Source organism: Salarias fasciatus, chromosome 1, assembly GCF_902148845.1.
Source record: "Salarias fasciatus chromosome 1, fSalaFa1.1, whole genome shotgun sequence".
Lineage (NCBI taxonomy): Eukaryota > Metazoa > Chordata > Actinopteri > Blenniiformes > Blenniidae > Salarias > Salarias fasciatus.
Genome location: NC_043745.1, coordinates 2307289 through 2335257, shown reverse-complemented (window position 1 = coordinate 2335257; position 27969 = coordinate 2307289). Strand labels below are relative to the sequence as shown.

General features: G+C 44.8%; 1 long non-coding RNA gene across 1 annotated transcript; it reads left to right on the top strand.

Moving 5' to 3' along the window:
• The first annotated feature begins 210 nt into the window (after window positions 1-210).
• On the top strand, window positions 211-27969 carry LOC115392325 (uncharacterized). The gene is made up of 3 exons (XR_003931838.1): window positions 211-226; window positions 795-798; window positions 27854-27969. It is a non-coding gene; the product is annotated as an uncharacterized LOC115392325 (long non-coding RNA).

Here is a 27969-nt window from a genome sequence, read left to right as displayed (position 1 = left end):
CTGCTCAACAGCGTGAACTGTGTGACGTGGTCGGTCCTCTAACAGCGCCGGACAGCAAGGCTTCCACACGCTCTGTTTGGAGTACAACTGTTTGAAAACAGCAGACAGTAAATGATATTATTGTAGCATGAACACAGTCCGATGTCCTCAGGCCGAATGTGTGTGTGTGTGTGTGTGTGTGTGTGTGATTATCCTTTAGCAGTAAAAAAGTTATTTATTTTTTTAAGTGAGGAAAACCTGTGTTCCTGTGACCACCTGAGAGAAAACATCTGTGTGCAGAACGGAGATGTCTTTCAAAGGTGATGATCTGACCATGAGCTGCTCAACAGATTCAGCCTCAAACCACCGACTGACTCCATTAAGTTTCATTTTCTATCATATGCAAATACTAAACTGTTTTCCACCAATGAATCAGACATGTGTGTCTGAACCTGGGAGAGAGTCTATGTGCAAAACAGAGCCGACTGCAGAGGAGCCTTGGTTTTTTCTTTTTTTAACCCGAGTGGCCACTCGCTCGTCCCATCAATGGAAATGGCGGTGAAAGTGTTGACAGACCCACTCCACCTGGCAACAAGGTTACCTTTTCCACTTTCTACAAGCTCATTTTAATTCTCTGAGGGATTTGTGTTCAGTAAACTTTTCAACTTCTAAAAAAAGATTTATCTGCACGATGTCATGCAAACATTCAGAAACTTAAAGAAATGAATCTGCAGAACAATTAATATTTTATCTACGAGGGGGTACCGGAAAGTTCCCGGACTGTGTTTATAATTTTAAAACAAGGATGATTTCAGACTTGTGGCTGTTATATGTTGCTATAGCATAGCCTTGAGGATAACTGTGAAAAATTTCACCTCCCAAAGACACACAGGCAGCTCACACACAGTGTTTATGTTACTACAGTCCCCCCCCTTCTTCAAAAAATGTGAAAATGGTCCAGCGCCTCTGAACCACGGAGCAGAACCAGGCTGGGTGGACATGTGCCAGGAGCTGAACAGGCAGCTGGAGGACGATGGAGGCTGTCTGGAAGATCCTCCCTGCGGCGGCGCTCCGGGAGGCGGTCAGGCTGAAGCGGCGGCGCTGTGGGAGAGGGGGAACTGTTTTACCCACAGGGCTCTGCGGTAAAACAGTTCCTGGTGAGAAACGGCATGGCCCTGCTGCCCCATCCGCCGTATCCCCTCCATTTAGCACCTTGCAACTTCTGTCTCTTCCCAAGAATGAACCTGGAACTGAAGGGGCGGAGCTTTGATGACGTGAAGAGGTGAAAAACAATCGAAGGACGCTCTTAAAGGGACCAGTACGCAGCAGCATGCTGACTGTTCTGAGCAGTGGAAATCCCGGCCGCAGCGCTGGATTCAAGCCGAAGGAGAGGACTGTGAAGGTGACAGTTTTGGTTAAATGTGAAAATAAAAAAATAAAAAGTTATAACCACAGTCCGGTTTCGTTCCGGTACCCCCTCGTATCTGATCAGCAGTTCTTCTAATGTTTCAGTTTCAGTACATGACAGAGAACCTCTTGTTTAAGTTTTGATTGATACCAAACAGATTTAGACCCAGTTCCATGATATTTCATGTGAAAACTCAGACAAGCAGTGATGTGCACACCTTTCAGAAGGATCTGTGTGTTTCTGGTAGCACTAACTATTTCAATAGGAAAGACATTTAGTTTTGAAAGATGAGAGAACAGTTTTGGAGATAGATAAACTTTTGAAAGTGAACTGTGGTGTTGAGCTGAACTGGAAGACCATTTCAAATGAAATAAAAATAATCTTACAGTTTTCAGAATGTTATTTCCGTTTTAAGAAATAACCCAAACCAGTGGAGAAAAGCTGTAATGTAACTAAGTTCTCAGCTCAACCTGTTATTTTTTTGTTGTCCTTTCTTATTTATTCTTTTTTATGCTCGTGGATGCTGTTTTCATTCTCTGGAGTTGTTGTGAGAGTCATGTTCAGGCTACATTAGCTGCTACCGGACTGAAACTTTCACTGTTTCACCTGTTAAAACTGTCTTGTTGTCAATTTAACAAAAAATAAATCATCACAAGAAACAGTAAAGTATTGTTGTTATTTTTCATTTTCTCTTTTGAGGGTTGAAGTGAATTTGGAGAATTTGGGGAACAGCTCCACTGCCGCAGACCAGTGTGTCTCCATCTCTTTGATCATTTCCTCTTTAATTGTGGGTAACATGTAAAAACTGCACAATGCTTCTAAGAATAATATGCTATGAAATCACTTGTGGTTTTTGCATCCTGTTTCTCCAGCAGCGTATTGAGGTGATGGCACTTCTCTTTGGCCTTTCACAAACGCATCAAAGCTTCAGTTCCAGAGGACCTGAAACAGTTTAGGAGGCTCTCCTCAGATGATTTACTGTGTTTTAGGACAAAATCTGTCTTCAAAGGTCATATCATACTGACCTTCAGGGACAGTCTTCTGCTCTTGTTGAGAACTTCCTGTCGGTTGATCATGTTCTTGCATCTGAAGCGAAGGTAGAAAAGACTTGGAACCAGGGACGAAATCTTCTGTTTCTCTGGTTTTCTGGAACATCTGTCCATGACTGTATCTGTCGAACACCTCTGGTCATATCACAGAACTTTGTGTTCCAACCAGACTCAGATCTTCACCTGCAGAAGCTTTGATTCTGCAAAGCAGTGTCTGGAACCAAACACTGATCCAGACAGGGAGGAGGTCCAGCAGCCCCACGGCTCCTGCAGAGAGGCTCAGCTGGTGCAGCCGCCGGAAGCACAGCCTAATCCCAGCGGGATTACTCACTACTCAAGAGTAGTGAGGACAGCAAGCGGTTGTTCAACGTATGGCCAACGGACCATAACTGGACCACCAGAAGGTGCATGTTGGTGAGAGGAATCAGCAGCAAAGTGAAATAGTGAAACCATCAAGTTATTGCTGTGATATATTGTGGTTCTCACTGCAGAGCATGAACGGTTGGTTGTGATGTGGGTCCTGGTCTGTCGTTCCATGCTCAAATAACGTTTCTTGGGATCAGACTATTTTCAAAATGAAAGTTGTTTGCTAGAACGTTAAGATCAAATTCACACTGTGATCACAAATCCCTGAAAATATGGAGGTTCAGAGGAGACTTCCTGCAGAACCAGACTCAGAGGAGACTTCCTGTAGAACCAGACTCAGAGGAGACTTCCTGTAGAACCAGACTCAGAGGAGACTTCCTGTAGAACCAGACTCAGAGGAGACTTCCTGTAGAACCAGACTCAGAGGAGACTTCCTGTAGAACCAGACTCAGAGGAGACTTCCTGCAGAACCAGACTCAGAGGAGACTTCCTGTAGAACCAGACTCAGAGGAGACTTCCTGCAGAACCAGACTCAGAGGAGACTTCCTGTAGAACCAGACCCAGAGGAGACTTCCTGTAGAACCAGACTCAGAGGAGACTTCCTGTAGAACCAGACTCAGAGGAGACTTCCTGTAGAACCAGACCCAGAGGAGACTTCCTGCAGAACCAGACCCAGAGGAGACTTCCTGTAGAACCAGACCCAGAGGAGACTTCCTGCAGAACCAGACTCAGAGGAGACTTCCTGTAGAACCAGACTCAGAGGAGACTTCCTGTAGAACCAGACTCAGAGGAGACTTCCTGTAGAACCAGACTCAGAGGAGACTTCCTGTAGAACCAGACCCAGAGGAGACTTCCTGTAGAACCAGACCCAGAGGAGACTTCCTGTAGAACCAGACCCAGAGGAGACTTCCTGTAGAACCAGACCCAGAGGAGACTTCCTGTAGAACCAGACTCAGAGGAGACTTCCTGTAGAACCAGACCCAGAGGAGACTTCCTGCAGAACCAGACCCAGAGGAGACTTCCTGTAGAACCAGACCCAGAGGAGACTTCCTGTAGAACCAGACTCAGAGGAGACTTCCTGTAGAACCAGACCCAGAGGAGACTTCCTGCAGAACCAGACCCAGAGGAGACTTCCTGTAGAACCAGACCCAGAGGAGACTTCCTGTAGAACCAGACCCAGAGGAGACTTCCTGTAGAACCAGACTCAGAGGAGACTTCCTGTAGAACCAGACCCAGAGGAGACTTCCTGCAGAACCAGACCCAGAGGAGACTTCCTGTTCTTCTTCTGAAGGTCCAGGTAAACCAGATTCATTTTCTGTTCATTAAACTTAATTCATCAACCTATTCAAACAGCTTGATCATAAAGTCCATGAATAAACACAAAGCAAATGAAAATGTTTGATCCTGATAAAACTAAAAACAATATTATTGATATTTGTCTTGCTAAGTGTTGTTTTCACATTCAGAACCTGTTCTTGTCCATCATCATCAACAGTATACGATGATTAATTCATGGAGTTTCTCTTCGATCGTCTCGGTCCTCACTCCACGTTATGATTTTATATTTTGTTCCTAATTTTTACTTCAAAATGCACTTTAAATGTTCTTTTGATTGGCAGGCAGTGTGTCTTTCACTGCTCAGTGAGATCTCTGGAGTTGGTTTGTATCATCGAATTTGAATGTCAAGTCATTATTCTCAGAATATAAACATATTCATCCTGTGTAATCAAATCAGAAGGAGATCACTGATCCCTGATCAGACGCCCGGCTGATTCTGAAACACTGTCGCATAATAACCCCCCTCTGACGGGGCAGCTGGCACCCAGCGCCACTAAAACCACCGGACCTCCACCGGCTCGCAGGCGGCCCGCCGGGCTCCACTCGTCACACCAGTGATCCAGTAATTTGATTCTGCAATGAGAACCAGTCCTGCTTGAGGGTCCTCTGAGCCCCAGACCCGGGTCCAGGCAGCCGTTTGGTTTGTCACCGGACAGAAGAGTCCAGACCTTGTTGTCCTTGTTCTGTCGCCGACAATATCGATATGAGTGTGAAAATAGCCATGAAATCCAGGAGGAGGAGCAGGAAAAGGTCTTCCTGGGTCCAGTATCCTGAATTTGATGAACAAATTACATCTAAAAACAAACTGCAGCTTAGATTGAAAAAAAACTGCTTTTAAAATCAACAAAGCAAAAATCGAGGATGAAAAGTGATTTCCTGGTAATTCTAGACTGAAGAAAGTCTGGGCCTTGACAGTTTTTTGTTTGTTTTGTTTCAGAGAATTTGCAGATCTCCTTCAAAACAGAGTTAATGCACTTGATGCAACATGAGTTTTAGTTTGTAATACAGGAAAACTACACAAGTCTGCCACATTCAACATCCAAGAACAGTTAAAGAGCATGAACTTTGACCCCTGATGTGTGTTGAAATGGGTACATTTCAGTCTTCAGAGGATGTTTGTAGAAAGTCTGATGGTTTGCATTCGCTGGTTGTTTTCCACTGTGGTTTTCGCTGCAGTTTTCAGTTGTTCCATCATTATCATGTAAACTGGCCCAGAGAACACAGGGAAAGTTTTGGACGGGCCCTGAGAGACCAGCGGCACACAGAAAGACCCGATGTCAAATTCTGAAAACAAAAGTGGTGGAGAGCCAGCCGAGGAAAAGTCTCCCTGACAGAAACTTTGAGGAGGTTTCTCTGACACCGTGAGGGATTTGATCTGATCCGGATCAGAGGAGTCTGCTCTCAGTACCCGCTGCAGTGGATCGGTCATCATAAACTCTTTTATAAAAGAACATTTTATGTCCTGTTATGCTTCTATCCCCCCTCAGCAGGCGGCGCCGGTGCATGTCCACAGTCCACTTCCACCCTTAAAATGAAGACTTTCACGAGGCCTGCGGTCGTCACACACTCCTGTCTTCGTGTTCGAGCTGCAGACGAACGTGTGTGTTTCTCTCGTCGCTCGTTAGCACTGTGTTTGTACTGCAGCGTGACATTTCAGAACGCCGGGCGCAGAGACGGCGCTTCCTGTCCGCCGGCAGCCTTTCTTACACTGACTCAAGGCGACCGGGAAAGGTCAGCGCCGGGCTGCCAGCGACCCGGGCGAGAGGAGAGGAGGAGCTGGACCAGAGTCCAGCAGCGAGGCTGAGGGCGGCGCTGCACTGCACGCTCACTCAGGGTTACTCTTCATCCAGAGCGCCACGGCAGCCGGGCTGCTGCTCTCTCCGCCGCCGCCGGGCTGTGAGGCTGATGTGAATAAATTAAGAGGGCACGCCGTGACCCCCCTCACTTGGATTTTCCTCTCTCTGTGTTTCTAAAGCGATCACGTTCTCGTTAAAACCCACTTCCTCTTGTTTTGCCCCGTCTCTCATGTGACGTTTGGTTCAGCTGCGATTCGTTCCACCGCCTGACCGCAGAATCAGCCGTCTGCTCGTAAAGGCCTGCTTCTGTCAGCGCCTTGGACGAAATCACATCGCTGATCGCTCTACTTGTAAATATTCCCTCATTTCTGCAGCTGTCGGTGGAAATCCCGCCATCGCCCGCCCCTCCAAAGGTTTTCACAGAGGAGTCAAATATTAGACTGGATATTTACCAGCAGTCTTTATTTATTTTCTCCTGAGATCTGATGGATTTGAATATTCTCCGTGCTTCTTCCGCTCTCGTGAGTTCTCCCATCATTTCTCCTCCTTCCTGCCTGATTTCACGTGCCGTCCCCGGCTGGATTCTGTTTACCAGTCCGTGGCCGTGAGAGCACATTGATTGCCAAAAGTGCCAGAAAATGGCTGTGCTGCTTTCATGAATACACTGAAACGCTGTTATTGAACATGTAATGTCTTCCCACAAATGCCCAAATTACTGCAGAATGTCAGAAACCAATCAGGGCTCGTCTGCGGCAGAAAGCCGTCGCTCAGCAGCCCTAATGCACTAACGGCGCTGCGGTTACTGAGTTTGACAGCTTCTAATAAGAATCATATCTTCCTGTTGTTTTCAGAATAAAAAGGGAAAAAAGGCCTTTTTTTCGCCCACGAGCAGAATGAAAGCTTCGAAGAGCGTCTCCTTTTATTTGCTTTCTTCTTCAAAGCGGCGCGGTGTTTATGACACACTCCAGCGAGAGCCGCACATCCACCAACCTCCCTCTGCTACACACACACTTTCATGCCATTACCTGGCTCCAGCGGCGGCGGCGGCGGCGGCCCGGCCTCCACTGCACCGCCGTCTGCTGCTTCCTGCCACCTCACTCCTTCCCCCATCATGAAGAGGAAATAAGGTTGTCATCATTCAGCTGGGAAATACACGCCTGTGAAGCAGTGTTGTAATATATGGAGCGTTCCGTAGTGGAAGTACACACACACACACACACACACACACACACACACACACTATTCATGTGGTCCCAGTGCTCAGCACTCATGTAACCAGGAGACCAGGAATGAGCTTCACAGAGAGATTCCAGTCTGGATGGACGTTACGCTGGGGTAAGGCCACTGCTGCCAACAAGAAGTCTGAAAGTTTTCCAGCCTCGTTTAAGTGATGTTTCAGGTGAAAAAGTATCATTTTGGCCCTTTTCTTTCAGAAAAGTTCAGCGTTTACGCGGCAGCGTTTTGAAAATGATGCCCAGTTAGCATGTTGGGCCGAGCTGAGGTCTCAGTGATGCTGCCATGAAAGCTAGCTAGCTAGCATTAGCCTCAGAGCCATGCTGTCCAGGGGAGTTTGGAGAAACACCCATAATGCACCAGCGACTGGAGACGTTTCAAGGACATTTCACTCCCGATGTTTTCATTGGAACTGGAGGCTGAGATCAAGGTTATTTTCTGGAAGTCATTTTCATTCCTTGCTCTTCGCGCTGAAAGAAAAACTGTAAAGGTTAAAGTTCCTATGGCTCTAATTTTCTGATCCAGACCACTCAAGAAGGACTGAATGAACTAAAATGAGCCGAACTCCTCTGGAAGTGCGCCACCGTACTGAGTGTTTGTACAGACTGTAATGTCTCATGATGCCGCAGCTCAATGAGACTTTTCTAGTAAAAAGCAGGATCATTTCTTTTTGAATATGAAGAAATAAACGTGTTGAAATGTAAGAAGCAGCACATTTAGCTTTTGTCAAAATGACATAAAACACTCCCTCAGTAAATGCCACGGGAAGGCTTCATCTCGGTTTAAACAGCATCCTCTAGACAGCAGAGGCTGGGTAATAAGCAGAGCGGCTCTCAAACAGCTGGAAACAGGTGAGCTGACCTCATTTTCATCTTTAAAGACATTATAAATAACTTTGAGGGTCTTTCCTCCCTCAACGTGTCCTTGTAGGTAATATCTGCGTGATGAGGAGTCTTGTTGAGGGAAGTGAGCAAATCACCCTGGAGTGAGTGTAAAGGTTGTGAAGTGAAGTAAAAGCTGACACGGGTGCTTAAGTTACTCTATAGATGTCATAAATTTTAGCGGATAGCCTCATGTTTCAGCGTAGCGCTGCTGTAGCACCGGCAGGGGAGATGATAGGCCGGTCCTCCTGCCTGCAGAGCTGAACCAGCCAGTGAACGCTTCCTGTTCCTCTCAGGGCGGAGGACACGGTCATGTCCTGTCACCCAGTTCTGATCGTCTGCTCTGGTGCGTCACACATCAGATCTGCCTCTGGACAGACAGCGTAACACACCGGCTGACGGCACACAGCCTGCAGTCTCAGTCAGTCTGAGGTTACCTGTGAGGTTGAGTTGGACTTTACAGTTCTAGTTTTCTTTATTGACGCGAGTCTCATCAGCTCAGTGAACTCTCTGCACAGCACCAGGTGTACAGGTGGCCAGATCAGCTGATCACACACGCAGTGACCGTCATGCACTTTCACTGCCGCTCAGGTTTACATGTTACCAGGATTCGATTCATTTTTCACACTGTTGCTCCGGGATGAGTATACAGTGATGGACGGTCGCAGTGTGGAACTGCTGCACGTTTCAAACACACGGAGTATTTTCCGTTAATGGCAGCAGGCGTTAATGAACAGCTCCGTCTATCAAGCTATATATGGACGGAGCAGCTTTTAAAGCCTCAGTCTCGGAAGCATTGAGCAATTATGGACACCTGTTATTGAGTTAATTGCCCAATTAACTCATCCATCATTAAAATGAAATAGGTCACCTAAATTAGTGCCTATTTACGCCAACCTATGGGAGGAAGGTGTGCAGCGCACAGGTGTTGTCGTTTCATGGACGGGGAATAAGAGCAGAGGCGCTTCCATCTGTCTGAGGGTATTTTTTAAACCCGGAGCGATCAGGACACAGTGAAACACTTTGATAACTTCCGGAGGCCTGACTGGAGCTCCCGCTGAAAACACAACGCCCTGGAGCCAAACACACGGAAACTACTTTATTAATTACAGTTTAATGCTGTCTGCATCGTACACAAAGGTCAACTGGCCACGGCAGCACTGGCACATCGAGCACGCTTTACTGAAGCAAGGGGCTGAATCAGAGCTGATAGCTGGAAAACAGAGGTTAGAAGCAGCCGAAGCTGCTCCAGACCAGCCAACACCTCGAGGCGGAGGGAGGAAAGAAATCCATCGCCGCAGAAACTGTTCCTCATGTACGATGTTCCTCAGTTCCTGTTGTGGTTGATAAGGTTCAAAATAGGAAAAATGTGGATCCTTAAAAAAAAAAAAAAAAAGGTTCTGAATAAATGACTGCTCTTAAATGTGCAGGAGTGACGATCCTGAAACCAAAAAACAGCAACACTGACACCAAAGAGACTTCACACAAAAGAAGGCAAAATATTTTTTGTTCCCAAGAAACAGGAAGCAGATCATTTTTCATACTAATACTAATGATAATGGATTTTATTTGTAACGCACATTACATTTGTAGGCAAATCTCAATATGCACAATCAGGGAGACAAAAACTCTGTAGAACGACACCCGTCCACCTGTAACCAGAAATAGCATACGGACTCTCATACAACATGAGTCACGTCACGAACAGACCGGTGGTGCTGCAGGTGTGGATGTCTGACGCTGTCTGTCCTCATTCCTGTGGAAGGAAGATTTTATCACGTTTCTCGTTGCTCAAGAGGAAGAAATCGCCTTTTTTTCTACAATCATCAGGCTCTGTGATGCTTCAGAGGAATGGGCTGGCGTGAGGAGGATGAGGAGGATGAGGAGGATGAGGAGGGGAAGGAGGGGAAGGAGGGGTGGGGAGTGTTTATCAGAGCCGCCTGTTTACACTCTGCTTCTTCTTCATCATTATAATCATCATCTGCAGGGGTCAGAGTGTCTCCACGCTGTGATGGAGACCAGGTTCACACATTTAAAAAAAGAAAAGGACAGTGTCTGTGTGTGAGGGATTTAAACACACACACACACACACACACACACACACACACACACACACACTGATGGTTGATTAATAGGTGAACACAAACCAAATCAAAGTTCCAGTGTTCCAGCAGTTTGAGTGTCTCGCTCCACCGCCGCCATGTGTCTCCGTCTTACCGGCGCCCCCCGGTGTCAGGAGGGGGAAACACCACCATGCAGTCCAGCAGACTCAGTCTGGAGCTCTCATTTGCCCCACATATTAATTTTTAATCATTAAATACAAATTAGGATGAAGCTGTCACACAGAAGCCACACATCCTCCAGAAAACCGATGAATTATGTCTTTCTTCTCACCGCACGGCGACTGAATCCCCTTTGAAATTCACACTGTCACAAGTCATCCCGGCGTTGTAATTTCCTCTCTGCGTGTGCGGCGCGGCTCGTAAATACAGTAAGAGCTCTGCTTCTATTATTTAATGACTGCTGTGCTGTTTTTATCTCCCCACAGAGATTTTTGGGAGCCTCTTGTGGGAACCACGTCCTCGCCGGGGGGACGCGTTGTTGACGTTCCATCTCTGGGAAAACAGTCTTCAGCTGTCAGGCCTCCAGCAGCCAAACATGGGAATTTCATAATGTGAGAACGAGTCCACAGCATTAATATCCACCTTGATGGAAACACAAAGGCAGCGTGGTACCGGGGGCCAACGGCTGCTTGTGGACTTAAAGGATGTTCACATGAGGATCTCCGCAGGGCGTTGCAGTCCTGAAATTGTGCACAAGTTTTCTGATTTAACAGCTGCCGTGCAGGAAAAAAAAAAAAAGGGAAATCAAGATGTTGGAGAATCTAATAGAACACGCAAATGGAATAAATAATGTTCATAGAAGTTATCAGATGCCGCCTTTTCTCTCCTCTGCTCTCAATATCACTCTCCTCTCCACAAATAAAATACTCCGTCGCTCCTGGAAATCAAAATCTCCTTGGCTTTCCGTGCCCTGCCGAAAAATTAATTCACAATTTTACCATTTTAATCCGGCTTCATGAAGCCATAAAGAGAGAGAGGGTGAGGGAAAATCTCAGGTGTAATATAAAACCAAATGCATTAGTTGACAGGGCACTGATGAATGTCACATCCATCAAGCAGTGCGAAGTGGTGGAGGTGCTGGTGGGGGCGGAGGTGCTGGTGGTGGGGAGAGGTGCTTTGTTCTCTCTCTATTTGGAGAATTTTTTTCGTATTTTTCCTCCCATCCTGTCTCTGCTCAGCAGAGTTATTCAGCATGAGGCTCTGCTGCCTGTGCCCCCATTACAAATGCATCAGTATTCTCTCTAATACCCCATGTCCGCTATTCCCCAAATGCACCACCCTCACCCCCCGCGCACACACACACACACACACACACAACCCCAAAGTCAACTGAAGGTTGTCAGTTGCTCATGTAAATGAGGCTTGATTGTAATAGTTCTAAGTGGATTCCACCCACACAATCCTGTCACATTCGCTCATTGTTACACACACACACACACGCGCACACACACGCACACACACACACGCAGACACACACACACACACACACACACACACACACGTGACTTCCCACCCATCAGGGCTTCGCGGCGTAAATAATAAAAGTTGTGTCACTTCACAAATTACCCAAACAGCTTATCACTTATTCATTGTGGTTTTATCACAACAAGTCCTCGGTGCGTACAAAAGCCACAGCGACTCAGACGCAGGCTTTTGTTAATGAAGTTGGAAGATTACCAGATCTGAAAATTAACTGACGTGGTGCTGGTCCCCCACCCCACCCCCTGTGTGCCCCTGGCCCGTTCCCCCTCCAGTGATGGATGGCTGGGGGAAAGTTGCTCTCCGACTGCTGCTGTTGAGGTTCGGTCTCGGTGTGACGGCACCACACAGGTGTCCTTCACATCAAGAGGCAGCGAGGCTCAGCACTGAGTGCCCATGCAGGGCAGGAGAGGAAAAAAAACTGTGGGAGGACACAATGCGCACAAAAGAGAGTATGATGCATGGCAGTCACTTACAATTACGTAAAAAAATGCAGCGAGAGTGAGAATTCTACCATCGGATCTCTGCCTCTCCATCTCCCCTCCTGCGTTTGAAACCTGCAGCTGAAGATGTGTCACGTTCAGAAGTGGAAGCAACAAATTACAAGTCCTCTCGTTACTGTACTAAGTCGATTTTTTGGCTACTTGAACTTTCATGAATATTTATTTTAAATTTGTTATTTTATTCAGACGTGAGCCCACTTCTTTTGAAATCAAAAGTTGCTTCTGAGAACGTCTGCTATTTGAACTGATGCTCCAACCTTTTCATCTGTGACTTTGCAGCTGTGGAAATGAAATGACGGAGGATAAGAGTCCCTGAAGAACCTGCAGGAATGTTTCATGTACAGTGAGAGAAAAGGAGACTGTCCAGATGCAGAGTGAATTATACTGCTAAAATAGTACTTGTTTTTTCATGTGTGTTAAGTTTATTAATTTGCCTAAAATAAGTCTGAAGGATAACGTCAAGACTAGTGGTTAGCCTGATATCAAAACCGGATGGAGTTGGTAACATATACTGCATCCTGAGTGACGCTACATAACATAAAACTGGAATACAGCTGCATCCACTGTAAGGAGGGAAAGGAGTCGTGACGTTCAGATGAAGCTTCATGAAGCTTCATGAACCACTGTCTTTCTGAAGCCACTACATGGCACTCTTGATTCTAATAGAGAGTATTTGCAGCTGACGCCACACACCCGGCTTCGCAATGCACGCTGGGTAGTCGCCGCCATGTTGGAGTGAAAACAAACATTCAGGCGTATGACGCTTTTTCACCATTCCAGAGGATTATGCCCCTAATTTTGGTCAGAGGAGAGTGTGGATAGATGGAAAATGACCACAAAACGGTAAGGACATAAAATATGTTGTGTTTGGTGTGAACAGCTTTGAGATTTGGTGAAGAAGTGTGTGAGAAACATGATCTGAGGTGCTGCTGTGAAATGTGAAGATTTTTGGATGTTTTGCCGCTGACGGGAGCTGGTCGGCTCAGAGAAGATTCTGCCTGCTGTCTCTTAAAGTGTAGATTTTCTAGTTTCATATGAGACCCAGCATGTTGCGGTGGAGCAAATGGATCTTGCGTTGTGTTGAGTTTTGTGTCTGGAGCAGCGAGTGAGGGGGGCGTGTCGAATTGTTGCATCTGGATTTTTAATTTGTTATAAAACAAACACTGGGTCATCAAAGTGCAGCTGGAGCATTCAGTTAGTGAGATTAAGGCTTCTTGTTTGAGACACAATTAAAAGAAATCATCCTCACAGCATTTTAGTCACTTTTTTACACTGGTGGAAGTGGAGCAGACGGCTGCTGGACCCAGTACCGGCTCCGTCGGGCCAAACGGGCTAAATGACTTCCGTGATGAACAAGTCCATTCTGGCTGGAGTTTAACTCTGACATGTAAGTTAGCAGATCTACACACCGCAGACTTTACAAGAACATCGTCCATGTTGTCCCAGTGCTCCACAAAGCCGGAAACAAAATACTAGTATGAATCCAGGCTCTTGTTCTTCTTCACCGCTTCTCTTGTGTACGCCGAAGAACTGTCGATTAGATAACAGTAAATGTCGGCGTTCTCCAGATCGGGGAGTTCTTGAGTCTCAGCCGTGCATGGCTGGAACAGGCGGCTGGCATTAAGTACGGGTCCTGCTGCAGCCTGAAATCCGTAGTTTCTCCCGGTATCGGTCTTTGTGTGTTACGTCCACTTGATCTGACAACACAACAACATCCCTACTCTCCTTATGAGTCGACTTTTTCAACGTTAAAGAACACCGACCGTGCACTACTCTCTATGAATGAAACCGTGTGTCACTGGCTGTTTTCACTCCAATATGGCGGCGGTCCTCCGGTTGCCAACTCCCAGGTCACGTGACTGCAAATACTCTATAGCGGCTGCAGGACTGGCAATGAAGTGTTCTTTCAAATATTTCTTGAACAAATAGCAGTATCTAGTAGCTTCTGAAAATAGAGACAGTGGTTCATGATGTTTCATGAAGCTTCATCTGCTCATCGCAAGTAGTGCATCAATTTCAGGCTAACATTAGACTGGAAAACACGGTATGAGCAAGAGGTCTCTGGTTCTCATTCAGTGACCGGAATGAAAAAGTTTCCGACTGATCAGCAATAAGCAGTATTCCTTTACCGACACTCCTCTTCACTCTAATCCCCCTAATCTCAGAGTTCATGAAGTTTGATGTTGATTCAAAAACATTTATATCGTTTTTTTAACAAAGTAAATTATTCATTTATATCTACATTTGGTTACTAAACTGCCTTATTGGAACTTTGTCTATACATTGTCTGAGAAATGTGTTTGATTCGCCTGATTAAAAATAAAATCTATGTTCAAGTCAAATGGCTGCTACTGGTGACAATAAAACATCCACTGGTTCAGAATAATTGGCAACGTGACTCATTTTTGAGAAGAGTCCTCTGTGCAAAAGTATTTTTCTATCAGCAGTACATTTACCTGTAATTGAGTATAATTTAAGCAACGTAACTGTGCTAATCTACTTGCACTTGAGGACAAATTTTCAGCGGTCTTTCCACCTCTGGTCATGTTCATATATGAGATGTTTGACACGAGATGTTCGAACATCTCAAGTGTACTTTCCACCGGTCCACCAAAACAAGAAGCTCATCCAGAACCATCTGTACAGCAGTGACATGCGATGCTGGAACTTAAGCATGTGGCGGTTCTGTGATTGAGGTAACGTCACAGCACAGTCAATTTTTAGGGCGCCTGTGAAAATGATCCTGTGATGGTCATGCGCTGCAGCCCGCTTGGCCCCATGCAGCCATTTTCTGCCTGGCTGCTCTTAATTCTGATCTGCAGCCACCGAGTTCAGAGAGCTCACAGACGTACAGAGCAGAATATTCCCAAAGTGGTGAAAAGGGGTCTGATCAACAGATAGGAGGTGAAGCTCAACTTTAATGTAGAGTGTGTCGTAGAATATGAATCCAGCACAAACTTTCAACGTGATTTAGTTATACTTTATTCACTGGTCTCAAATAATAAGAAACCGTTCAAATGATTTGTTGAAAAGCAGCAACCACTGATTTACTAAAACCCCGTTTACATGACGTTTTTGTGAAAACATGAACCCTTTCATGGTGTTGGATATTTGATTACATGACAACTGTGCTTGGAGCCACTGAAAACGCAACTTTTAGAAAATATATCCAAGGAATCTGCATCTGGAAGAGCTGCTACTACAGCCATAGTAAATAGTTCATGGAGGACACAGGATACAGGAGGGAGAGAGTTCATAGACTACAAGAGAGACAATGGGGAAAGACACATAGTTATGAAATATGTTGAGTTACAAAGGAGAGAAGTGAAGCAAAACTGGGAGCCGGTTCCACGTCAAAGGAGCGCGGGGTCAAGTAAACTGTCTACATCCACTGGGTACAGGTTGTCTCATTAGATCAATGGACCGGGAGCGGCAGAGACCACAGCGGCGGCACAGAGAATCTCCTTGGTATATGCCACATTTGATGCTCACCTCTGCCACTGGCATTCAGTTAGCTTCCAGAGTTGTCTTCCATAGCCTCAATGAGTTTCTCAGGAAGGTTCTCAGTTCCCTGTTGATGTTGGACTGTTTCAGGCATTCCAGTGTCCATGTGTGCAGCATTGAGTCAGAGGTTTTCCTGTAATCCATCCAGGCAGAGCTCAGGTTGGTGTTTCTGGTCTTACAGTCTCGTGCAATCACCCTGTCGACCAGTAACTGGAGTTTGGCTCTTCTGTTGTTATTGCCAGTTCCTTTCTGGGCTCTGCTCAGGTATTGGTCCATGTGACGTTTCATCTTAGCCACTCTGATGCCAGATAGCAGCTTCCATGTGGTGCTGAGGCAGGTTCTAGGCTGGTAGTTGGATGGTATTGTTTCCTTCTGGGGTCCTTCATGATGAGGACTGTTCGACCTTGGGTCAACCACTGTGGCTGGTTCCCTTCTCTCAGCAGCTGGGTCACTTGAGCTGCCAGGCATTCATGGAGTGCAGTTAGCTTCTTCAGCCAGGTGTGACAGGAGTGAATCCTGTCAGGGCCTGGAGCTGTCCAGCTCTTCATTTTTTTGCCACTCTTTTCTAGATTTCCACTGTTGTGATGACCACTGGCTCTTGTTCTGGGAGGCTGCAGTGTTCTGCTTGCAGGTCTGCTAGACACTGTGCATTAGTGTTGTGTGGCACTTCTTTCTCCCAGATACTCTTCCAGGATTGCTCAGGCTCAGCCCTGGGTGGGTCTGCTGTGGTCTGACTGCCCTTCCATTGAGAGGACCCTTTGCTGGGTTGTTGGAGAATGGTGTGTTTATTCTCCTGGCTTCTGTGTCTCTTGTATATCTCTTTAGGCAGGTAGCTAGGGTTGTAGGTCTTGGTTTAGCAGTTTCCACTGCCTCAGCTGAGGACAGCTTGCTGTATTTCTTGGGCAGTTACTTCTTAAGCTTCACACCTCTGTTCAGTTCAGTCAGGAGGCTGACTTCTTTCTGTGTTGCCTTGATGTTTGCCTCTGGCCTTCTTTTCCATGGAGGCTCTGACTTCTGGCTACTCATGCTGTTCATCTTGTAGCCAAGCTTGTCTAGGATGACTGATGCTGGAATGTAGACTAGCTGGTTGGTCTCAGTGATGTTCTTGGTCGGGATGCTTAGCAGTGCCTTATGTACATCGTCCAGTAGAGGTCTTTCTGTTACTTTGTTCTTTAGCCTTGGCAAGCAGGAGGTAGTTCTGTTCCCCCAGGTCTTCATGATCTTCTATTTCAGGTCAGCTGCTCTCCCCTTGAGCGGTTCTCCTATTCTGCCACTGTTTGAGTGTGATGCTGAAATGACCCTCATACTGACCTGGCATCCTGACTCCTCCTTGTCGTAGCACATTTTCTGTGCCATGGATGAGGCACACTGCACCTCATCAATCTGTAACAGTGACAGTATTTTTCTTCAGTGACCAGCTGTTTCATACTCATTATAGATGTGAGATTTATAAGAAACCATTCATTCCACATTCTCTGCATGTATCCCCGTTCACTGGGTTTGCTCCAATAGTAGCACTCCACCAATGCTATGTTTTCCGATCTCATCCAATATTAACATCAGGAGCCGATATGATGCTCAACAAAACACTTCCAACTTCACTAAAACAACATCAGAGAGGTTTTAAAAGTCCCATGGAATGTCCTGTAATAAATGATGCACATCACTAAACTGTTTTATACAGGATAAACAGTCATGAGCTGATAGATGTTCAGCAGGCCTCTCAGTCCATTACTCACCTGGGTAGAAACTCCCCCATGTGGCAGAATTTAGAAACTGAATCTTTCATGGTTTACCAAAAACACATTGAAAAAATACATTAAATATGGTCTTTTCTCACATATAAACACAAAATAAAACCTAGAGTTGTAACCATACATTTGTAGGCAGCTTTTTGCTAAAATGAGAAACATTGTTATGATGTAATGAGCTGGCAGTCACGTTGAGTTTTAAACTGCAGGCTACAAGTGGATGAGCACTTGTGATGAGCAGATGAAGCTTCATGAATCTTTATGAAGATCTGTCTTTATTTTCTGAGGCCACTACATGGTGCTATCCGTGCAGAGCCGGCCCGTGGCATCGGCAGTATAGGCAGATGCTACGGGCGCCGTCCATCAGGGGGCGCTAGCGCCACTGCGCCAGCAGTACAAATGGAAAAGAAGAAAAGGTGTAACTTTCACAGTTTTTCTAAGTAGTTGTTGTACTCTTGAGCGAAGACAATTGATTAATTCCAGTAATTTACCATATCATTTCCTGAGTCGTCCGCGCCCCCCCAGCTGCCCGCCCCACGCCCCCTCCTCCACCTCTCCTTCCCGATTCACTCCATGACTACGTTTATGTGCAGCTAATATCTGGGTTCAGGTCAATATCTGGGTTTCTGAAACGTTAGGAACACTCAGTTTACATGCTTTAACAGACAGAGAGTTACCCCGTTTACAAGTCAGCGCATTCAATCGGGATCTCCCTTTCCAAACCACGGCGCACGTCATCGTGTTCTCAAAACAAAACAGCTCTGACCAGAGTCTGACCTTTGTGTTGCCAGATTGGGTGGGGTTTCCGCCAAAGCAAACTTCTTTTTTGAACATGTTGGATGGGTTGATTAAATGATTATGCATTTATGACGTGTTTCATGACTGTTTCTGGACGGCCCTGATCAGCGTATGAACAGATGTCAAAACGACCGAACTGTCCTGGTGCAGCGGGAAGAGAAAACAAGGAGGAGAAACGAGAGAAAGACAGAGGTAATATTGCATGAAATTATGTCTCAGTTGCAGAACGTGACATTAACCTGGATTTAGCTACATGACTGCTAATCACTAATCACTAATCAATATCAATAATGTGGAGGGACTTGTTGTTGTAGAAAATAATGTAGATCATGTAGATAAATACTGGTATTCTCATCTTACATTCCTCAGGGAAATTTATACTAGATCATTTGAGACGGTGTTTACATTTTCTTTCATTCTTTTTTTCAACATTTTATTTGCCATCTGGGTAGCTAACGTTGGCCCTGCTGGTAACAGTCACTTTTACACCCAGATCTTATAGCTGTGGGCTCATCGTTAATGTTAATTAAGAGTATCACAGGAGAGGGAATGCTGCTGTGAATATCAGCATTGCTTGAATTCAGTCAGATTTGTATTATAACATCAGTACTGCAGTTTACTGCTGCTTTACAGCATTCCACTGCATTGACAATAAACTGAACATCTAATTTGCAAATCAGAACAAGTGCCTTGTATATTATACATGCACTCCATAGTGAACATCATACATGTATATGGGGGTTTTTTTTTATTATTATATCATTTCATTTTATTCTTGGAATCTTGTGTTTTTATAATTAGATACTCAATGGAGTCACAAACTCTTTTCAGATGTGCTGCTGAAGTTTCTAAATCCCCCCTGGACCATCGACCACATCTGCTGCTGCTGCCTCCACCTCAGCTACATAGTCCAACTGGATGCAGTAGAATCAAGGCTTCATTTGGTGCCTCCACCTCAGAATTAAGCGCTGGTCCTGGTACCTCCACCTCAGCTACACCTTCATGAGAAGAAGCTGGCAGAACTTTACCCCAACATGTGGGCTACACTGAGAATCTCTGCCACTCCTCCTGTTCCAGTGGTTTCTGCTGAAAGAAGCTTGATGTTTGACTTTCTGTACCATTTATTCTTCATGTTAGGTATTCATATTGTATTTCATATATTCATTTAATTTTGCATATATTTCTCTATATTTTGTTGAATATGCTGATTGGGAATTGTCTTCCTTTAAATAAAACAATTGTCAAGACAAATCTATCAAGTTTCTTGTTATTATACAGTATATGCTGGCAATGCAAGGGGGCGTCGCCTAAAATCTTGCCTAGGGCGCCGGATTGGTTAAGGCTGGGCCTGAGAGCACACTTCATGGTCAGTCCTTCAGCGTCTATTTTAGAACCAAGAGTGCCATCTAGTAGCGTTAGAAAATAAAGACAGTGGTTCTTGAGGCTTCATGAAGCTTCATCTGCACATTACCAATGATTACAGCAAACTCTCTGATAAAAAAGAAAAAAATGTACTCAATAGAACAGAACTGACTCTTGTTTTCACTGATAGCTATGCTATATGTTTACTATGAACAACTGTGGCTCAATTGGCAGAGTGCTCGTCTCTCCATCCAAAAGTTGCAGATTCAGTTCCCTGTGCCTCCCTGAACCCTCAGCTTCTACCAATGGGTGGACCAAGCACCTTGCGTGGCAGCCACCTCCACTGGTTTGTGAATGAGTGAATGTAAGGCTATGTAAGTGGCATCTGTTCATGAAGAGGGAAATTAGCTAGTAAACCCACCATAGATTAGCTTTAGGTATGTACGATACTTTACATTAGACATGAGTACCGAATTGGGTACCGACCAAATTCCACCGGTATTACTGTGTACCGATTCACATAAAATCAAATCTTACCATGTGTCAATACTACACACATCCTTGTGACTGTGAGGGAGTGGAAGAATAAGCGATTTTCCATTCCTAACATCAATACAGCATTGCACACACAAATTGTAACGACTTCAGTAGCTGTGAGTTCAGTCAACAGAGCAGCATGGCTGATAGGAAGTACGGCTCCACTTTTCAAAATGTGATGCAAGATTACACTCGATGCAATATTTAGAAAGCGCCTGGTTATGCACAACATCTTTCTCAAGGCTGAGGAGTGCACTGTTTCCTACAGCCTCAGATTTACGGCTACAACTCCTGCATTCAGCACCGTTAGCACGCTAGCATCCATCAGCGACTCGTCGTCTGCAGCCAGCAATGTCGGACAAGAAATGGCCTTAACATTTAGTGATGGCAACAGCGTTTTTCCAGAGGGAAAAGAAATAAGGCTACATGCAGCGGGGTTTTAATTTGTACATTGATTAAAAAAAAATACTGCATAGTTGTGGTTAAGGGTTTTCATGTTTAAGAAATTTGAAAAACAACTGCAATGTTACATTACGAATAGTTGGATGTTGTTTTGATATATTTGTTTATCTATTAAGAAATAAATGTTAAATTGAAAACTTTCAAGATGTTAATGTTTAACAAATGAGCAAGTATTACGACATAAACACACATCGAAGTTCTGAAAATTGGTACCACTGAGTACTGGTACCGATTATCATGTACCGGTCTTCGGTACCGAATCATTTCAGATGTGAATGGTATCCTTCCCTGTTACAGTCTCTGATGTCTTCATTTTGAAATTCACTATGTTTTATGGTTCTAAATCTTATCTGAAGGCAAGTGGGAAAAAAATGTTTCTTTTGGACAATAAAGTAGCAGAACGCTCCATAGTGCATCAACAGAGCTGTGGAGGTGATACCGAAGAGACCAGACCTCCTTCCTCTGGTCTGTGCCCCAGTTCAGTTCAGATGCACTTTTTGAGATCTTGCTATCAGAATAATCAAGATACTCCGATAGCTACTAGCTCCGATAGTTGGAACTACACCACTGACTCAATCCAAAACTTTCTGCTGGAAGGTCATCCTGAAACTCAGCCAACCACCCACAATACAAGACTCACATCTGAGTTATGGTCACTGTGATGGCAAAACCCAATTACACTCAGCAAATACAGTAACAATTGGCTGAAATGTGGTCATCATGGTCATCCTAATGTAAGCAGTAGTCTGGGATCATTCATCAACACAAACATGCTAACTGTTGTGACCGCGATGCCCTTGGATTCATCTGAGTCTGAGCAAACAGAAGTTTTACCAAAACACACAAACCATCTTTATTTACTGTAATTTCCATGGCAGCAAACATTATAATGGTGTAACATGACAGTTATTTCAGCAGATGGTTCAAAACTACATTGACAGACTATGAAAATAAAGTAACCAGTTACAAGACAAATATCTGATTTTAATTTCAATCGTCTTTTTTTATAGTTTTTTTTTTTCCAGTTTGGCCTGTTTAGATGTGCCTGTAAGTGCGTCATTGTGGTAGTTGAGTTGAGTTTTATTGCATTGTTGGTGATGCACCATCATCTGGATGTTGGAGACAATAAGGAGAGACAGAAATGTAAGAGCTGAGATGAGTCCAGCTAGCAGACGGCAGAAAGGGACGCTCATAACTCATGATGCTGCCAGGTCAAAGCTACTGTAGCGAGCGGCTGATGCTCATGAAGATCTACTGGGACAACTGTTTTTTTCATGCACTTCCCTTCCAGTGAGCTGCTGTTTGATGGTTTTTAATAATGTTAATACTAAACAGAGAGACGGCAGCTCTGCAGCTTGTTAACCAATTTTAAGAACAGAAGACGTAACAAGCTTGATTCGTTCCTGGTGTTGCACACATAGCTCTGTACTGCTGCTTTAGTTTAAGGAAATAAATAATTTTTCTAATACACTGCATGAATAAAACACAAGGAAACAACTGCATTCCAAGCAGAGGTGCCTCACCTGCTGTCTCCTCTCTCTTCTTCACTCCCCACAGATAGGCAGTGGAATCAGGACCCTTGGGAAAGGCCCAGGCTTTGCCATCAAGGGATGATTCAGGTTTGGGGAATAATGACCTGCTTATCTCCATCAGTCTCTTTGCAGAAGCCTCTCCTGGGCTCTGTCAGTTTGGGGCCCTCCAGTTTGGACGGATATATCACTGGAGAGCCCTCTCTCACCTTTACATGCACCTCCTCATCTCACTTTTCCCGCCTTCTGCCCTTTTCCAGCTGATAATGCCTCATTCTGAGAACCATAAAGAGACGAAAAGTTATCTCATTTTCACCTGAGGTCATTTTTTTAGAGGGGGTGGGGGACTTTCCCCCCTAATGGCTCTCAACTTTGCTTCCTTCTATTTCTGTGGTCCCTTTCTTCTCTCTCTCTCTCTCTCTCTCTCTCTCTCTCGCTCGCTCTCTATGGTAACTTGGTATAATAGGCTTCAGCTGTGAGCAGTGTTCCAATTTTAATTCCTTTCATTCCGGCTAGTCCAGCCTCCATTCGCCTGTAAATGCATTCAGCGATATTGTCCATTCACTGTCGATTGAAGTTAATTATCCATTGACTTCCTCACCTCCTCCATACACTTATTACTGCCTCTATGAGGGAATTATGTCTTTGTGAACAACCGCTGTGGCTGAGCATCAAATGGACAAGTAGGTATGACAGAAACGGTTTCAATTCGGTAATTTCATTGCAATTTCTCAACGTATTAACCCACTGGCTTTCTAATTATCATCCTGTTGCTGGTGATATGGTCTAATGGTTGCAGAACGTGCAAAGTGCTGCTCCTAAATTTGGTTTGTCCTGTTAAACTGTGATATTATCTGTTATCCCATGAATACGTCTTTGGAAACGTGGTCGTGTGCTGGTTAAGTGAGGCTCAGCACCAGCAGACTGCAGGTCTGAGGCTGAGAGATGAAGCCTTCCCGCCTCTCACTGCTTCGGCGGGAAGCCTGCTGGATCATCAGGTGCGTTCGACGTGAGAAAGCCAAAGGCAGACTTTTAAGACTTCTGAGCCGCCCCGCCCAGATTTGGCCCGGCGTCACTGATACGTAGGACCTACGTAGGGCATCGAAAACTGGTGAGACCCAAACGACATCGGTCACAGAGGAGCCGCTGTGAACTGCTGGAGAGCAACTCACCGCTACCTGGCCCACCTCTCTGGTTCAGACAGGCGGGGGATTGGACCCCAGCCCACTCCTCATCAATGATAACACGCTTCATTTGTGTAACCGGGTGGAAATGCAGTGTATGTGCAGTTGACATTAAACACCACCAGAGGGCACTTTCTGTTTTCAGTCATCCCGTGTGACATCGTGAGACTTGGAGATTCTATGAGCGGCAAGAATGAGGAAGTTCATTTTCCCTCCTGAACGCGACACGCACGTTTGTTCGGGACAGTTTTCTCCGGTGTCAGAAGGTAAAACAATGATCATTGTGTGGTTTTCATTTGTGTTCTTCAGCCATATGCATGTGTAAACATTTGATGACTGTATATGCTGCTGATTTGTGAACTGAAAAGAATGTATTCATTCAATGTTGTAGAATCTCGAGAGCTGCAGTGTTTCCAGGTCAAATAACGTGCTGTGGAAGCCCACGTTGTTGGTATGAAACTTTTCTGGAATTATTTTCTTGTAAAGTTCATGACAGAAATGTGTAAATGTTGAAGATTTCTATGTTTGTGTGCTCTGTTATAGAGGGGGGAGCCACTACAGTTATTTTATATTGGAGTGAGATTTTGTTTTACATGTTGTTGAAGCTTTTCAGTCCCGAGTCTTTTGCAATAGAGGAATTTTATTTGAATTAATCTGTGACTGTATTAAAAAGATCTGGGAAGCAACAGCACAGCTCAGGTGAAGAGCATTGAGCCTTTGGAATTTATTTTATTTTATTTTTTTCCATCCATTGAGAAACCCCCAATTAATTTTGTCCAGAATAAAGAACCCAAAATTTATTTCTGTGTCCTGTGCAGTATTGTTTTGCCAGGCTACATTTGCATAAATAAACACCCCCCACGGTGGGAGTCATGATAAACACAAACATGGAGAACCATAGGGTTGTCCGAGTTGGAGGCAGACTTATAACTCCGCCCCACGGCTGCATAATAGGTCCGCTTTAATGTTTTAACGGACTAAAATTCATATGCAGCCTTGTTACAAACAGGATTATTTCAGTTTGCCAACAAAAGCAGTTTGGGAAAACAAACGCGTCTGAACATTTATGTTTATTTTCACTTTTTAGTGTGAATATCAAAGTGAGACAGAGATTTGCTCTGGATCTGCCCCTGAGGAGAGGACATGCTGAATACAGTCCACTTCCACTCTTGTCCTGTTGTTTTATGGTGCATCTGTCTGATCCTCTATGCTGGCAAACCCTGAATAACACAGCTGAGGCATGGGCAGCAGCTCTGGTGGTGTCCAGCTGTGCTGTCGCAGCAGGTTCCTAACACGACTCCATCATTTCTGACCACCACCCGCAGCTTCAGCTGCAGATCCTTCAGTCCGATCCAGTAATTCACCTTTAATTAAAGAAAAAAACCATATCGACATGATAGCTGCTGAAGCAAGCCTGAATATTTCTTAAACTGTACGATGGTACAACTGAAGCACTGCATGTATTTCTTTGAAACAAATGTTGAAATACTTTAATATAGTTCATGGTTGATATGAAAAATACAATGTTAAGAAGATGTGAAAAATAATTTGTTCTGATTGTGTTTAAAATAATTGTTAGTCATTCTACATTGTGTTAGTCATTCTACATTTTGTTTTTACATCATTTCATGATGTAAAAACAAAAGAGAGAAAACATTAAGCGGGTTGTTTTGGTCTTGTGACCTGATGGCGGAGTGATACGGGGAGTGCTGCACACACGGAGGAGAGGAGATACGTATGCATGAGGACAAGGGAGGAAAACAGTTCATTTCTGTGAGTTTTTGAGTGCTTGTACGCTGGATTGTCGGCCCGACAATCTGGGAAGCGACAGGTGATAGTGGGAGCGACAGTTAATTTCAGCCCAAAGTTGATTACTGTCTGTTTTCATTCAGAAGCTGCCTCACTGGCTAAATGCAGGCTAAAGCTAGGTTTACACTTGCACGACTTTTTGCCATGATGTTGTCGTGGCAAGGCGTGCCAATCTGGAGTCACGAACCGGCAGGCTCCCGCACTGTTCGCGGCTAGTTCACGAATAGTTCACAAATGCGCCCGTCAGTGTCGCGAACTGGCACGATGCATTTACGGCGCATTCACGCATAGTTTGCGCATAGTTTACGAGCTTCCCGCACTGGCACGACATGGTTGCGCGAGCAATTACGCATGTCATATAAAAAGGGGGCTTCCCCAACCCCGGGTCATTGTTGGATTTGCTGTGGAACAGACGACATGCCGAATGCCAGAGACACCGTCACTGCGGGGAAGAGAAGATCCTGAACCTGCAGCTGCTCTGCGTTGAAGAGCAGCAGAAAAGGCGCTGCCGAGGGCCCCGAGCTGAAGGGGGCCCCGACGGACGGCTGACATCAGTCAATTTCAATGACAAATTAAAGGCGCTACACTTGATGCTGCAACGGCAGTGTGTCGAAAATGCCCCGCATGGAGCCCTTTTCCAGGTATTCGCCGGTGGCCACGACTGGCACACATCCTCCCGCATTGTCCCGACGCGTTCACGGACAGTTGGCGCATAGTTCAGGGCCTGTTCGCGATATTTGTCGTGACCAAAATTTTGAACATTTCAGAATTCTCGTCCCAACATGGCACGCAGTCACTAGGGGTTTACGCACACTTCACGAGTAGTTTGCAACTTGATTCGTGCCAATGCGTGCCACAGAATCGTTCATGTGTAAACCTAGCTTAAAGCATGTTAAGACTGTTAGCATGCAGCTGTTAGCTAACGCAGCTGTTAGCTAATGTAGCTGTTTGCTAACACAGATAGCCACATAGCTGTTCGTCTGTTCCCAGCCTTGAAACGAGAGGACAACAACCAGATAGTGCTCCGAGCTGCCAGGGATGCTCAGAGTTCCTGTCAAGTGCGTGTATTTTTTTGTGCAGAATCCCCATTTGATAGGATGTCCCCCAACTGAAGCACGCAGGACTCCACTCGTTGCCTTTTCCCTTGTTTTATTGCAGCTGCAGGCAGTGGTAGTTTTGGCGGTAGCGTTAGGTGGAAAAACCTCAAAAGAAAACAAAGGGAATTCAAGATAAGTACTTCAATACAGTCTTCTAATTTATATATTGAACACAAAATGTTATCATTCTTGTTTTTAGCTTCACTGCATTTTAACAAGTATATTTCAAACCCTTACATTTTTAACAATATTTTCCTAAAACACATTTTAGCATTTTTGATGAAATCAATCAATAAATTCCTAAATAATTTCTGTTTTCACTTTTTTAGCACTGCAAAATCTAGCGTACATTACATCTAAGTCCTTATTTTTTCTCTATCGATTTAGAGGGCTTTTAGCAAATAAAGTATAAACATTGTTTTACTTGTTTTAGTTAAAGCTGCTGTAGGCAGGATTTTGCTAGTCAATGCTAATTTTTCTGTTTTCTTTGGATTAAATGTTAGAGTACCCATTGATAATCCTTTAGGAGTGTAGCATAATTGCACTACCGCGAGGGCGCAGCATTTCCATCTGTCTCTGTTCTGAGCTGAAAAGGAATCTCGACAGCTCCAGGTATCTTTGACCAATCAGAAGAGCCCATGAGGCTCTAACCGTGATTGGTCGAGGGGCGTTTGTCGCACGTTCTTGTGGGAGGGGCTTAACTTGCGTAAGGGCGTAATGTTAGAGAAAACAGGACAGGATTGGCTGTGCTGGGTTTCAAATCGCCATTTTAGATGGGTCAAATCGCCATCTTGCGGAGATGCCGAATCCTGCCTACAGCACCTTTAATAAATTATTCTCTCTTTTTATGAAACAATCTGTCTGTAGAGGACCCAATGGCTCCATCAGTTTGTCATTCCAGTTTTGACTGTTTTGAACCTGTGTCTCTAACTGAACTGACTAAAATAGTTTGGCAGTTGAAACCCTCTTCATGTCCTCTGGACATTGTCCCAAGTCGCTTGTTTAAGGATGTTTTTGATTTTAGTTTTAGTTTAGTCTTTATTTGAAGGGACAATGTACAGAGACATAAAGTTCAAGACAGAGATGTTCTGCACCAGATTATAGCTACACAGCTAGTTTGCTAGATTGTATTGTAAGGATAGACCAATTATCAGCCTGGCCGATAATATCGGCCGATATTGGGCATTTCGCTAATAATCGGAATCGGCCTTTTTTTCCACCGATAGCCGATAAAATAAATTCATTTAAAAACGTGCTCTTTGGATCATATATACAGCCGTCTCTCTGTCTGCCTGAAGTCACTACTCTGGGCTGTGTAACAATGTCCCACCCACAGCTAAATTTTGATGGCTAAACGTTCATTTTTACTGTAAATGAATATCGGTTCGACATATCGGTTATCGGTTTCCGTAAGTACCAATAATCGGCATCGACATCGGCCCTAAAAAAGTCATATCGGTCGATCCTTATTGTATTGGTCCATGCATTGTGCAGATGGTGAATGTCTCCTTAATGTCTGGATGTTTTCCCTCTTCACTGAAACATGCTGTTATACAGCCACTCATCAAAAAGATGAACCTTGATCCAAATGTGTTGTCTAACTTTAGACCCATCTCAAAGCTGCCCTTTGTGTCCAAAGTTTTGGAGAAAGCTGCCTATAACCAGCTGCAGACTCACCTTGATTTAAACAAAATTGGGGAAAAGTTCCAATCAGGGTTCAAACTGCGACACAGCACTGAAACCACCCTTTTAAAAGTTTTTAACGACCTTCTTTTAACTGT